Source organism: Zosterops lateralis (assembly GCF_965231275.1).
Source record: "Zosterops lateralis genome assembly, chromosome: Z".
NCBI lineage: Eukaryota > Metazoa > Chordata > Aves > Passeriformes > Zosteropidae > Zosterops > Zosterops lateralis.
Window position 1 is genome coordinate 39,072,882 of NC_139800.1, and position 14,799 is coordinate 39,087,680.

At 38.1% G+C, this 14,799-nt stretch overlaps 1 protein-coding gene across 8 annotated transcripts in view; it reads left to right on the forward strand.

Annotated features, from left to right (window-relative positions):
• The window catches only part of AOPEP (aminopeptidase O (putative)), a gene marked incomplete at its 3' end in the record, with an annotated part of 188,651 nt that overhangs the window by 123,326 nt on the left and 50,526 nt on the right, over positions 1 to 14,799 (forward strand). The window lies entirely within an intron of this gene.

The window sequence follows — 14,799 nt, forward strand, 5'->3', positions numbered from 1 at the left end:
TGTGTGTTGTGTCCTCACAGCACAGAGAGGGGTATGATGGTATGTCTGTTCCTATTTTATTTACTTGGAGATAGTACAGAGTTGGAACCTATGATAAAGTATACATAGCCCTTTGCTGCAGAATTGTATTTATTCTGGTGATGCGTGCTGCTTCACAACTTACATGAGACAGAAATGTAGAGTTCTGTGTCTTATGTGAATGTCTTGTGTAGCTATCCAGTCCTCTGGTATAAAGTGAGATATGAGTAAATATTTAATAGAAAGTATCTGGCCAGACTATTAGATCCTCTTTTGCTTCATCAGGAAGATGGATTTTTTCTGAAAATAACCTGTTTTGTACTTCCAGAGGGTATTTCATATCTTGCACTTGTTTCTAATCAGTTAAAGCCTGTGAATATCCCATATAGGAATTTGTTTGAAGTATTTTTAAAAAGGAAGGTTGTGTAATAGCAGTGACCTAGATGGCATGTAGATGCTAAGTCTCTTCATTTGTTTTCTCTCGTCCAGAACACTGAGACGGGAAGCATTCTTAGAATTATTTTTAGATTCTTAAAAGTCAGCTTTGATTTCCCTATGTAATGGTAATCCCTTGTCTAGGCCTGAAAGCAGTACTGTTTACTCTTCAAAAGAGCATATGTTTGAAATTTTTTTTTCGTTTTGTTGCCTGTGTTGGTTTTGCTCGGTTTTGGGGTTGTGTGTGTGTGTGTGGTGGTGTGGGGTTTTTTTTTTTTTTTTTTTTTTTTTTTTTTTTTTTTTTTTTTTTTTTTTTTTTTTTTCTTCAAATAAAATACTCAAAAACTTCAACTTACACTGGATTTTCATACATCAACTGCTTGGATATAGAAAACAAAGTTACCCGGTGTACCCATGACTTTCTCGTAGTGTGCCTAAATCAAAAACTGTTTTCATTTGTAGCTGTCTAATTTGCATGTGTAAAAGGTGTTTGATTGTGTGTAAAAGGTCACTTCCTGCTCTATAGTTGTGCTGGTTTAGTTGATGTATCCCTCTTTCTAAAATGAAAAGAAATTGAGTGCATCAGTGTATTTCTCCAGCACCTACCATTGCTCCCCATTTCATTTACAGCATTAAAATCTGTGAAATTTGAACAGAGGTGTTGTCTTAACCATGCATAGGCTGGTGAATTACAGAATATTACTAACCTTTCTTCTGCCACACAAATGAGCTATGCTGTGTAGAGAGGATCAACAATTTCAAGTTCTGCATCTTTGTAAGTTAAAAATATTCTTATCTAAGTGTTTTGTTACTTGTGACACTAAGTTAGTACTTGTAAAACATACTGAGTTTGGTAAAGGTGAGAGTTCATGGAGTTTCTGCTTGTCATTGCTGATTTTAGAGCAAGACTGATGGTTTCAAGTAAGGGAATTGTGTTCTTTGGGCTACACATAAGCTTTTCACTACCATACCTATATCTGTGGTGCAATACAACTTGATGTGTCCAAATCACATGCTACTCAGTGTTTGACTATATTCCTTTATCAGTGAAAATCAAGAGCTTTTCAGCCTATCTTGAGTCATCTTGATCTGAATGTTTCTATTGCCATCAAAACTTAGAATAAGCCAAATGCATAATGTGTTATAAAAATGTCTTTTCATGACAGAATAAAAATCCCTCGTGACTCAACAAATCTGCTCTGGAAGAGTTACTTTTGAAGACTAGTAAGTTTTACTTGGCCAGAACATAGTGAGTATCTGTTAAAATTTATAAAAATCTGATTATGGAGGCTGAAACATGAACTCTGGATTACTCATTTACAGTTACAAAATAAACCTCCGAACAGAATATCTCAGTACTAATTACACAGAGGAAAACCAGGAAAATTAGAGAAGTTGGATCAATATACCATTACCTTCATTAATGTGATTCTAATTATATTTGAAATTTTAATAAATTTCTGAGTCACAATATATGAAGTGACCAATTATTATCAACACAAATAATTATCCTTGAGATTTCACAATGCTCATTGCTACTCACGTGTTGTCTGAGATCTAGGTAGGCATAAGAAAGGAAGAAAGGAAAGGATAGGTTGGCAAAGAGGCCAACCTGGGGTGTATCCTTGCCAGCTGGGCAAGGAGGGGCATTGTCCTGCTCTGTTCTGGGCTGGGTCAGCCTCACCAGTGTTGGGGGTTTTGCTGTACAAGGAGCAGCTGAGGGCACCTGGTTTGTTCAGCCTGGAGGAGACTGAGGTAAACACCATTGTAGTTACATCTTTCTCATGAGGGGAGGCAAAGGGGCAAGCACTGATCTCTCCTCTCTGGTGATCACTGACAGGACCTGAAGCAATGGCCTGAAGTCTGGTAAGATTTGGTTTGGCTATTAGAGAAAGTTTAATCACCCAAAGGGTGTTTGAGCACTGGAACAGTCTCCCCAGTGTTCACAGCACCAGCCTGACAGAGTTCAAGAAGTGTTCAAACAATGTTGTCAGGTGTGACCTTTGGTGATGGTGCTGTGCAAGGCTAGGAGTTGGATTTGGTCCTCGTGGATTCCTTCTAGGTCAGAGTCATCTGTGATTCTGTAATTGTAGAAGGAAACAAAACTCAAAGTTTTCAGTTTGTGTTCAACCTCCCTTTTACAACTTTTACAAGCAACCCTACTAGGGACCTGTAAAGCACTCCAGAACAGGACACAGAAATAAAGTTGCTTTAAGTAACCAGTAAGGAGAATTTGTCTACTTATATCACATTTGATTTCAATATTAGGAGTTGGGGAATGGGAGTTAAAAGATATATGAAGGGAATGTCCAGCTAAAGATGTCCTTCCTATTCTGGAAGCTAGCTTACACTGCAAGTGCCTTTTCTCTTTCCAGTTTGCTGAATTTATTGCCATCTTGGTTTAGTTAAGAGTCGATTGGGTGGGTGTTTTGCTATGTGGACTCTTTCCAAAGCACTGGCAAAGATTTACAGTAAATCCAGCTGAGTTTCCCTGAGGGTTTGAGCTAAAATTCTGACTTTCATATTAAATTAGGCATGGTTACAACACAAGAATTATTTGTGAAGTTTTTATGAAGCATATGACTTGTGAAACAGGCAACAGGGATGCAAATCATTGGTCAAAAAAATATATCCAGGATACAAGGGCTCTTATATAACTTGAAGGGACAGACATAAAAAGAAAAGCCTTTATATGTTTAAAATAAAAAAACCCCACCCCCCTCAAACTTATTTGTGCGAGTTACCCTTGTTTGAAGATTTTACTTCTAAAAAGGGCTTCCCCTTTTTTTCTAAACACCTGAAACTTCAGGCAACTATTCCATGTGTTTCAACCAGACAGTGTTTTGGATTTGGTTTTGTTTTTTTCCTGTTCAGTTATGTTTTTGCAATACTTTAAGATATTTTGGCATATATCTTCTGGGGTGTGGCAATGACCAAAAGTACTTGCTGTATTTATTTCCATGGCCTTATTTTTATATATATTGCTGTTACTCTTTATGGCAGGCTGCTGCTGATATTTTTGCTAGTATTTTGGGTCATTTCATGAATGAGAATCATGGCATAAACATTGTCCCATGCCACTCCAAGCAGCAATCTCTATTAAACATTGAAATGACCCTTCAAACAGCACTTTTTTTCCCCCCAGTTCAAAATTGTGCTGTGCTTTGACAACAACTTGTGTCTTTGACAAGTTTAGATTGATGAGTGATTAGAGAAAACAGTGTTAAAAATTTTGGCAATTATCCATCTACACTTGAGTCTTTTTCATGGTTCATGCTGAATTAATCACTTGCTTATGTCAGGATTAGCATCACTGAGTGCTTAGAGGGAAATGAAATAGAGTAACATAATCATGAAGTCAGGCTCTCCACATCACAAATGCAATCCTTTTATTTTCCTTTCCTGTCTTGCATCATATCCAATATGTTCGCATTTCCATGTTGCTTCCTTATTATTTTTAACTTTAGTTTTTAGGAAGGACTTGAGTTTCAGCATGAGAGTGAAAATCCATTTCTAACCAGGGAATGTTTATAGATGTATTACTGTAATGAGTACCTGTGTTTTACCTGATACAAACCTCTGTTATGCTCAGATGTTTCTGGTTTGCCTGTGAAAATAAGAGAGATGATGAAAGGTTAATATCTGCTTGTTTTGTGATTTTTAATTGAATCAATGGGAAGTAAATACACTTTTTATGGAGCAACTCTGTGCTACTACATATACACTTGTCTTTTTATTCTTTTTGTACCCTTATGCATCTGTTCTTGTAGAAGAATGTCATCATAAAATATGAACTGCAGAGACCTGATTCTTTGTGACTATGCCTATTTTAATGTGATGAAGGAATTTAAGCTTTTTTGGATGCATAGAAAAGGCTAAAATTGAACTTCTATTATGAATGTGATGGATTCATTTTAGCTCAAATATGAATGAAACTTCATGTAACTATCTCCACTTTGTCCCAGATGGAAAACCCTATTGATGTTGAAGGTGACAGCAATTCTCTGCCTACACAGCCTCTGGGCTAGTTAAAGAAAATTTCTTCATAAAATGGTTTGTGTTTTGTGGTTTTTTCTAATGTCTTGGCTCCCATGCAGAAGAAAAGTATTAAAATGACTACACTGCTTTAAGATTAGGTAATGGTGTGCCTTTTGAAGTCTTTACAAAAACCTCTGTTTTTGCTCCTAAAAATCTTAAAAACTCCTGAAAGGCAGGAGCAAGGGAGGAGAAGACAGCTTAAAGCTGACAGTAAAAAGTAGAATATGTACATACCTGAGTCTCTGATAAACTGGGTTTTGATTAAGAGATAAGGGTTTTGATTAAGTGATAAACTGGGTTTTGATTAAGGATAAATTATAACAAAAAGCTAACTGGTTAAACTGGGAGTTCCCATTATAACATCATAAAAATATTAAAAATAGAATTCATAGCAAACAGGATGTCTGGTCATAACAGTGAAGCTTCAGCTGCTTGGTATTTATGCAGCTGACCTTCTGTGCTGACATCAGAGAGCAGTGAGGAGCCTCGTGACTGTGAATAAGCATCCTGTCTAATCTGCTCACACCAACATGGTAGCTCCTGGAAGGAATGAGTTAGCCTTTAAGGAATAATATGAAGAAATTAATTAGTAGCTCCAGGGAACAGCGCATATACCACATATGTCAACCTGCTCTGTGGTTGACACATCCTTTCTGTAAAGCTTTAGTTTGGCCTCCACTTGTTGCCAGTGGAACTTCTCAGTTTCTTTTTAGTAGTAGTGTAATTTTCTTTTCTCTGATACTAAATTTGGAAGTAGGTTGTGAGTGGTAGGGAGACTTTATTCCAAGTTTCTAAACTACTTGTACCAAATGGATTAACAAACCAATAGTTAGGAGAAATGGACTTTGTTGCCCAGGCAAAAGGACACAATGAGCATTCTGTGCATCACGGAGTGCATTCCTGCTTGACCATTTTCAGTTGAGCTATTAAGGAAACACCTTCAGCACAACAGGCAGGCAAACATTCCTGCAGTTTGAAGCCTGGACCAGACTGGCTGACATTTCAGCACAGAGAATTTTTGTGTTCACAATCCCTGCCTATTGTGTGATGACTTAAGAGAGAATCGGGCTGGCTCTGGAGAGCTGCAGCACATGGGGCTCTCATTATTGCCATATGCAAATATATTATTTGCATTCATATTGTTGTGAAATGTGATCAGCTGTGCCAACTGCACTTAATTGAAATTAACCTTCTCTATTGTTCTTTTTGTCCCTCTTGAAATTTGCATCTCTTTGAGCTGAAAAGCAGACTGCCCTAAGTTTTGAGGGGAAAATACATGAACGTAGCAAAATAAGAGGTAAAAAGTACCTAAGAATATTGGTCTCAATTTTGGGTACTTAATCTGTACATACAGATCTTTATTTTGGGTCGCTGCAAAGTTGTTAGGTTTTTTGGTTGTACCCTACTTTCTGATTTTTCTTCTTCTTCCTTTCAAGGCAACATGTTTGCTTACAGGATCAGACATTCTGTTGTGTATCAGCATATGTATTAATGGCATATTGGAGATAAAAGTTATAAGCCAGCAATACCTATTTCAAATATCTCAATATCTTTTTACCAAAAAAATCTTTTTGAAAAGAGAGATATAATTTTCAGTTTACTGAAGGAATGTACAACACTCAAATACCACACCCAGCCTGTTTAGGAGGACAGTATTTTTTTTTTTTTTTCTGTGCCTGCATGCCCTTGAATAGCTATGGGGAAGGTTTTGGGTTGATGTCAGTTTATACTGGAAGAATACAAGTCTGAAGCTATTGTTTGAGAAGACACAATGTGTATGTGAAACCAAAATGCTGTACCAAAACATGGTACAAGAAATTTACCTTTCTTAAAGAAATATACCTATAGTAGTGAAATGGGATTGACCAAAAGCTCTTATCAAGTTTTGATGGCCTCTCAGGCTGGGGGAAGCTTTCTCCAAGATCTTACTTTCGTTATTAAAGAAGGCACAGGGTGTAGTGTGTATATGTGTGTGTGTACATATGATTTGGCTTTCTCCCCTTCTCTCAAAAACAAAAAGAAGTGCTGTGTTTTAAGAAATGTAACTGTACACTTTTAATTGGTTTCATTATAACTTATTTTTTCGTTTGAAAGAGGTGGTTTTCAAAAGAAGTTTGGCAGTGCTGCTTTTTTCAGCTTTTTGGGAAAGCGTGATTAATTCCTTGCTTGGTCCTTCTCAAGAATCAGCTTTGTATGCCATCAATAAATATCTCAGCAAAGTGGGCTAGGCTTGCGGAAGACCAAATACATTTGGGTCTGTGACAGGAGAGGATGTGGATTTAATTTTGAAAGGGTGGGTTGGTCTACAGCAAATGTACTCGACACCCACAAAAGGCTTCCTTCCTCCCCACCTGATGTCCATGCCAGCTGTCCTGACTCCTATTGAGGTTCACATTCCCCGGGTGTGGGCAGAGCTTCACTTAGAGCCTGCTTGCTGTTTCTGCAAAGGTATGTGAGGGGTGCAGCAACCTTTTCTCATGAGTGTGAGGAGGCATTCCACAGCTCAGATGGTTTGGTCCTTAGGTGCATAAGGCTATGTTGAGGGTGTGGGCATTGCCTGCATTTCTCCTTGCTGACTCTGAAGCTATGTAAGAGCCAGCCTGCCATGATCTGCTTGCCTGATCTCTTTTGCTTTGAACAGGCTATAGTGATTCTTCAGAGGATCTGAAATATCTGCCAGTATCATGCCAGCATGGAGTATGTTGAAGCTCCTCACTGCAACTAATGCTAAAAGACTGGAGCTGGAAGCTTTTAAATACATTTTTGAAGCCCTGTGTTACGAATTTATATGCTCTGAAGTGATCACGTTGATGAAGTGCATGACTCCAGGGTGAGATTCTAAGAAAAATTGGAATGTATGCTCTTTCATATGTTCTGGCCACAAACTATCACAAAACTGAAGTTTTCTTATCTTTTGTGCATGTATCTATCAATCATGTATCCAATTGAAAAGCTACAAATACTGCATTGTCAATCATCAATACCCATAATTGATGGTATGTTCTCATAGGAGATTAGCAGGCACTCATCTGTTTTGGATTGATAGTAACTTGGTTCTATTTTAATGGGCTGCTTGGATCACTCCTTCTGCCTAAATGTCAGTAGCTACTTACTTTATTTCCAAATAATTACCTTTATGAAAAGAAGAAGAAGAGGGTGTTTAAAACCATAAACCATAATCTATTCAAGATTCAATGAATCCTGGTTTTTTGAGTTAAAAGCTCTATCTTCACTTTTCATTTTTGTGCATACCAGCTTTCTGCACGTAGGCATACAAAGCAGAGACTGCTGCATACTTCTGTGAAGCAGAGTTCCCAAAAGAGTAAAAGCAGATTTTCTAGTCCAAACCATATTTTACCTTTTATCGGTCAGTTAGACATTTTAATATTAGGCCAATTTCAAATCTAAGCAACATAGTTCTGTAGCAGTGTGCTATTCAGAGGGTTCAGTCCTTAAGCAAGCTCATCACAGGCATGTGATGCCCATATCCACAGTAGTCTGCAGTTTGTTAAGTGGGGTGAAGGACTAATGGATTGAAGAGTTCAGACTTGGCTGAAGTCAGTGGAAATTTTTAAAAATGTGGAACGCACACAGTTATTGTTCTGGGAAAGAAGCCACTGAATTAATGTTAGCAGATCGGGTCTTTTAAATTATTTTTTGTTGTTTTAAGTTTACTTTTGAGTTTGGAGTTTAAACTTGAGGACCTGAGTAAAACACCTATGTCTGTCAGCTGTGATGGAGAAGTACTGTATGTTTTGAGTGAAGCCCTTTTTTTTCCAGTCCCATGCTGTATTTAACTTAAGTGGTTCCATGTTTTATAACCTAGAATGAAGCTAGAATGCAATATTCCATGTAACAAAAAGCGAACTGTATGCTTGGAATTAATCTAACCTAGTTTAAAATAAATTCCACTACATACATTTTCTCTAATGAAAATCTGAACTGAAGTGTAAATGTCATGTAACCTGAAGAGTGCAATGGTACTGTACTGGCAGAAAGCAATACAGAACTGGTGCTCTACAACCGCTAATGGCAAAGCTCAGTGGTTTTGGGGTTCTTCTAGTTCATCTACAAAAATGTTTGTACTGCAGTGCCATGACAATGCCATGCATGTGCAGTACAGGATGTCAAGGCATGATCTTACAGCTCCTGGAGTTGCTGTTTGTCTTCAGGCTAGGCTGAATTCTTGAGCCTAAGATCCTCTAAGGCATACAAATGTGAATAGCTGGTAGTTTGTGCTTCAGCTAATTTGAGAACTTATCCTAGTGCCACACAGGTTTTTTTTCCCTTTCTGCTAAAGTCCAGGCCCTTGGGCTATCATCACACTTCTCTAGCACAGCTACCAGGGAGGAGGCTAGATATGAAAATTGAGTCCTCTACCACTGTGTTGCTTTGAATGGCAATATAGGTCACTTACACTAAGGCCTTTATCTAAATTACATGTCATTCTTTCTTACTCTTTACCTTTTTTCTTAGTTATAATTTCCTGCAATGATATATTTGCTTCAAGGACATTCCCATCTGATTTCAGAGGAGAGGAAGAAAGCTGATCAGCTTCCAGGAGATTCCTTTGATAATTGCAGGGGCTGGGCTTGTGATACTGTGGTATTAATAGTTGCTCCTCAGAGATTTTATGGATGCTGTCTTTCACCTCCTGAAAGAATCAAGATTATTTTAGTCTTGTTTCCTATAACATATGCTCACATAAAGCTAATTTAGTGTATATGTGTTCACCCCGTATGTTTTCTCTTGTAACCTGGCTTGTTTTAATCAGGTGTGAGAGAAAGACGGATGTCAAAGACAACCAGTAAACACTAGCCAGATAGAGGAAGGAGAGTCAGTAAATCATGACATTGAAAGAGAGCTTGTGATTTGTTGACACAGCAGATCTCTCTCTGTAAAAAGATCCTAGAAGTTTCTGAATAAACTTCAGAGTTGAAAATCAACCACACTGAGGGGAAACATGGACTTCATGGATTCTTATGCTTCTGGGAGCAACACAGTTTGGATGCATGATGCTTCATTGTGGTGGAGCAAAGTTCTGGCTTGTATGACCTTGTATCATTCTCAGAGATAGTGTCAAAGGGACAAGTAGGATGTTGGGTGCAACTCATAAGCAGGAAACAGGATGTGTAAGTCAGTTTCTCCTTTTGATGCTGATGAACGGAATGCCTTTAAGCAAACTAATTCCCCTTAGATTTTCTACAAATGACTCAACATAAACAATGTGCTCATTTCCAGTGTATGATCTGTAGACCTCTTCCTCTTATGGGCTGGCCGGCCATACATTAACTGGTTTTATCTTCCAGCCTCAAAGATCTATCCATGCACTCCTGCACCTTGCAGTACTTTATCAGGAGTGACTTACATGAGCATAAAAACAAAGAACTTTTTCAAAGAGGAGTATTGGGAGTCATTCAAAATTCTTGGTGTTGTAAGCATGGTTTATATTGCACTGCAGTTACTGCATACCCAGTCGTATAAGGAGGATATACAGTTGTATTTGTTGTTGTATTGTTAGCCACTTGGTGTTCTTGTTTCACTGCAGTGTGGCATGAACAAGACTTCTGATGTATCTTGCTTTTTCACACTTTCAAATAAGATAACATAATGTGATCAGGCAAAGCTGTGTATGATAGGAGAAATTCTAATGAGGTTTTTAGATTAATTAAGCTCTAGGGCTAACTGTTGAAATATCTTTTAAGGGGATTGAAGAGATACAAAATCTGCCAGTATATATTTCCTAGTTTTTATTTGTGAATAAAAGTCTTAAGGAAAGTTGGATCAGAGGTGTGCAGGCTGTTCTTTCAACATTCTGAAAAAGACTGGTTTTGTCTTTTGTTTTCCTCAAAGTTAACTTTCACTGACTGTGCTATATATATTAATTTAGACAAAGTTAGTGATGAACTCCACTCAGGTTGTCCTGTCATTTTTGTAGTCATGCTTGCTGTCTCCAAAGATGGACTAAGATTCTAAGCCAATTTCAAAAGATGCTGCTTGACCTCTCCCACAAAGTTCATGTGCATAATACTGTTGACTAGATAGAACTATTTTTTTCAGACTGCCTTACAGACCGATTTAAAATACAGGTGCAAACTCATCGCAGCTTATTTAGGTACATTATTTCTCTCATAGTCTAGTAGTCAAATAGTAGTTGGCAGTAGTCAAATATGCTGTGTGTGCATCATCAGGTGACTTATACTTTGGTAATGAAGAAACAATTTTTTAAACTTGCCTAAAAATAAACAGAAATTATCTATTTTTCAATTTATTTTTGATTCACATAGTTTGCTGAGGTATAGCTAAATATGCTGTGACAAATGTGTATTATACTTAATTTCCTCTTTGGGAGAAGCCTGATCAGACAGGAATGTTTCTATATTAATCTTATTAAATTTTACCAGTCTTCCTTTGCCTGGCATGAATTTTTGTATATGATGAAAAAGAGGAAGAGACAGAGCCAAGAAAATATTCTTAGGGACCTTAGATAAAACAACTGACATGCCTTCATAGGAGTAATGTAGAAGTCTTGCATTATCTGTGTGGGCAGAGCAAATTGTGATGATCTCTCTTGTTCCACCTGAAAGTTCAGTGGTCTGTGGAGCAGCATCTGTTTGACATTGTGCACAGCCTTGAAGGACAGAAAAATCTTCATTCAGATACAGTTAACGCAACGGTTGGTAATTGCATTAACTCTCTTCCAAGATTTTTCTGGTGCTGATTGGTGACCTTTTTCTGGCATCTTATAGATTAAGAAGAAAACACTGTTTTTCTCTAAGTATTTTGCTGCAGGGTACATAAATACATATCGGCAGTGTGTGTCTACGTGCATCATATCTTTGAAGGTTTTTACCATCAAGAGGCCCATCTCTGGCCATTATGAATGTTGCAGCTGTCAGCAGGAGTAGATCAGTGACTATTTAAGTAAGCTGAACTCATTCTGCCCCTTGGGTAATTTTTTGTATTATTTTCCATGTTAGCAAACTTCCAAAATTGTCAGAGCTTACAGGCCATTCTTTCATAAGTATGAATCGTCCTTCCAAGTTTCCTCACAGAAGTTGCAGAAATAAGTTGTATGATTGGCTTCCCCCAGCCCTCACTGTGGTCTTTCATGATATGAACCAATAAAATCTTTAGAACAAGGGAGAAAGGAGCATCAGAATAAAGGTGTTATGTCTCTTCTCCAATCCTTTCATTCTGTGAGGATCTGATAACAAAGATTTGGGGTTTGCAGTCATAATCTGTCCCTCTATTTGTTTCTGCTGGCCCTTTTTTTTTTTGTTCTCTGTCTTACTTTTTTGTCTCTTTGCCTATCTGTGCTCATATTCTTCCGTGTAATATGCACATAGGATGTGAAGAATGGCTGCTTTAAATCAATCCTTGCATTCATCACAGAACCACCCTGACACAGTGATGTCAGCTGGCAGATTCTGAGTGCAGAATGTTTTATTGCTTTGCAGGGTAATCATGGTCATCCTTGTTGTTTTATTTACAACCTGTGTACAACATCAACTGTCTTCTAGTTGATGAAGGTGTGTCCTTCAAAGGATGAAGGTGTGTCCTTCTAATGTCAGTGGGGGGAAAAAAGATGCCATTAATGATTCCCCTTCATGCAAATAAGGGGAGAGAGTGCTTCTGCAGGAGTGCAGGAAGAACCTTGGTAATTGTTGTAATTCTCTAGGGAAATGATCTCTCCCTCCTGACCCCCTGGAGTCCCTTACCACTTAGAGTGACCCTTACTTCCTTCTTTGACCCCATTGGCTGTGGTCCAGCTATCTCTTCTCTGACCAGGAGGCTATAAATTGTCTCCCCTTCCTTTGTTCTACCTCTTTCCCCCCTAGAAATTCGAAGAATAAACGCCTGGGACAAAGGTCCTGGGGAAAGGGCCTCTTCTGAGATATCTCACCTCATCCTTGGTATAATTCTCTCCAAATCCTCCTAATAACTGAGCTAGCTAAAGCCCCCGGGAGGAGGGCAGGAGAGAGAATTTATACAGGTAATGATGCCTGGTGCTGTTTTATGGAGTAGCTGTATCTGTTGTAAGAGCTATTGCACACAATGATGTGATGCACCTTGCACTGAAAGGTTTTCAACTTTGACCATGTAGTTTCGCAGTATTTTCCATATCACAAGAAGTGATCTGTAATAGCCTCTAAAATACATAGAAGAAAATCAATCTTGAACCTAAATTTAAAAATATTTACTCAATTCCTTTTGAATGTGTTCAAGTGATTGTCTGAAGATTAGTTGGATCTCCAGTGGGGATTGTGAGAGAAGCCTGAACTATCTAGTGGAGAGAGCCATTGGGTAAATGTAAAGTAACAAGCAACTTTTTATTTGGTGTTGTAAAATACTGTGATTGGATATTAGTTTGTGATTTTAGAAGTGAGATAGTGCCAATGTATTTGCTATTGGAAAGTATATGCCTTTCCTCACTCTGCTTTGCAATGCACATCTTAGAATTTGTATTGATTAGAGGTGAAGAATTTTTTTTTCTTCAAAGTCACACATATAATATGAAAGACTCTGTCTTGTTGAATATCACAATGAAACTGCTTCAAAATATAAGCTTTAGGATAGGAGTTGTTAATATAGTCCTTTCTTAATTTCTGAAAAGTTTCAGCAAGCAAGAAAGAAAGTTTACAGTCCCTATAAAGACATTTCACAACATACCCTCATGCAATGCACCTATTTCACTACATCCTAAGCATGTTGGTTTCAGATTGATTCCAAATTTACAGCCAGTATTGCAAGTATACACTAGGAAACATTGCTTAGCCTGACAGCAGTAGCAGTTGTGTCAGTGTTTCCTTTTGTGTTCAGGTAATCCAAAGTTTTTCACATACTGAGAATCTGTTCTTAATTCTTCATTTGATGGGAGCTGAAGGCAATGTTCAGCTGAACCTACAGAGTAGCTCAGTAGTCTGTACTCAATCATAAAATTTTCCATTGTGAAACAGTGGTTTCCTAAGAAGGAAAAAAAAGGCAGAAGATGCAGATATCCACTGATTTATTTATAGACCTTGTTTTAAAAAGTATCTGCTGTATCCATTTTCCAAGTAACATTGATTTCAATCCTGGAAGGGATTTGGCGGTTAGGTGGAAATAAAGTACAGCCCTGAGCATTTTAATACATGAGTACTTCCAAGAAGACAAGTAGGTATTTATGTATACTCAATGTTCACACCATCTCTTAAGCTCGGGCATGCATTTTCTTGAGATAAAGAGTGTTGCTTAGAAGTTGCATGGCTTTGTCATTATCCCTCCTGCAAAGAACAGTCATTGTTAATTTTAGTTTCTTTCATGGTTCTTTGGCTTCCCTGGCAGCTTTGGCATCTAAGCTAACTCTTTATTTGTTTTGTATAAATATCCAGAATATGCCTTAAAAGTCTGTTTGTGCTGTGGTCTGGACATTAACCGATGCATTTGGACAGCAACAACTCTGTTTTACCCTAAAGCAGTGTTTCAGTTGTCTACTAAAACTTCATAATTTAGTTGTAAGATGTCAGGGGCTTTGATGTTCAACAGAAGAAACTTCAGGCACCTCTTTAACTACCATCTACAGCTAGCGTTCTCTCTGGTAGAATTTGGTGTGTGCCTAGCAGAATGGCATTGCCATGGCCCATGTGAGCTCATGTCCATTCTGCAAGTTGGAACATAAATAAAACTGTATGTAATTTTTACTGTGGGAGGGAATTAGATTACCCCTGAAAGTATGGTGCTACTGTGCTCAGGAATAGGTAGCATATGAGTAGTAAGGCTTTTGAGTAGTAAGGCTCAGAGCAGAAAACTCTGGGGAAAATATCAAAACTTCTGCTGAATATTTTGGTTTAGGACTTCGATTTTAAAGAGAGCTTACTGGAGTGGGTAGGTAGGGGAATTAAAATAAGTGCAAAAACTCAGGAAAAACTTATACTTCAATTCTGTGGCCTGTGACAGGAACTGCTTTCCTGTGGCCTCAGTAAGTGCCTGAACTGAAGTGAAGCAGTGGTATTCGCAGGAGCAGTGTCTAGGGATCTGCACCTGGCTGCGCTACTGGGGTATGCTCTCCTGAGAAGTGTACAATGCAACCTCAACATCTCTCAGGCAGAATATTTGGTAGACTCTGTTTCCTTTGTGCTTAGGTGAAGGTTAATGGCAGCAGCATTGTAGAAATCACCATTGTCTTTATTTGTGTTCTTAGCTGGTTTCCTTAAGGTGAGAGAATACAGAAGGAAACACTACATTTAAGTTAATTTCTGAGAGAAAGGCATCGTCCTCTTAACAGAAAGTGTACCAAGAGAGCAATATTTTCTTTCTTCAAGATCT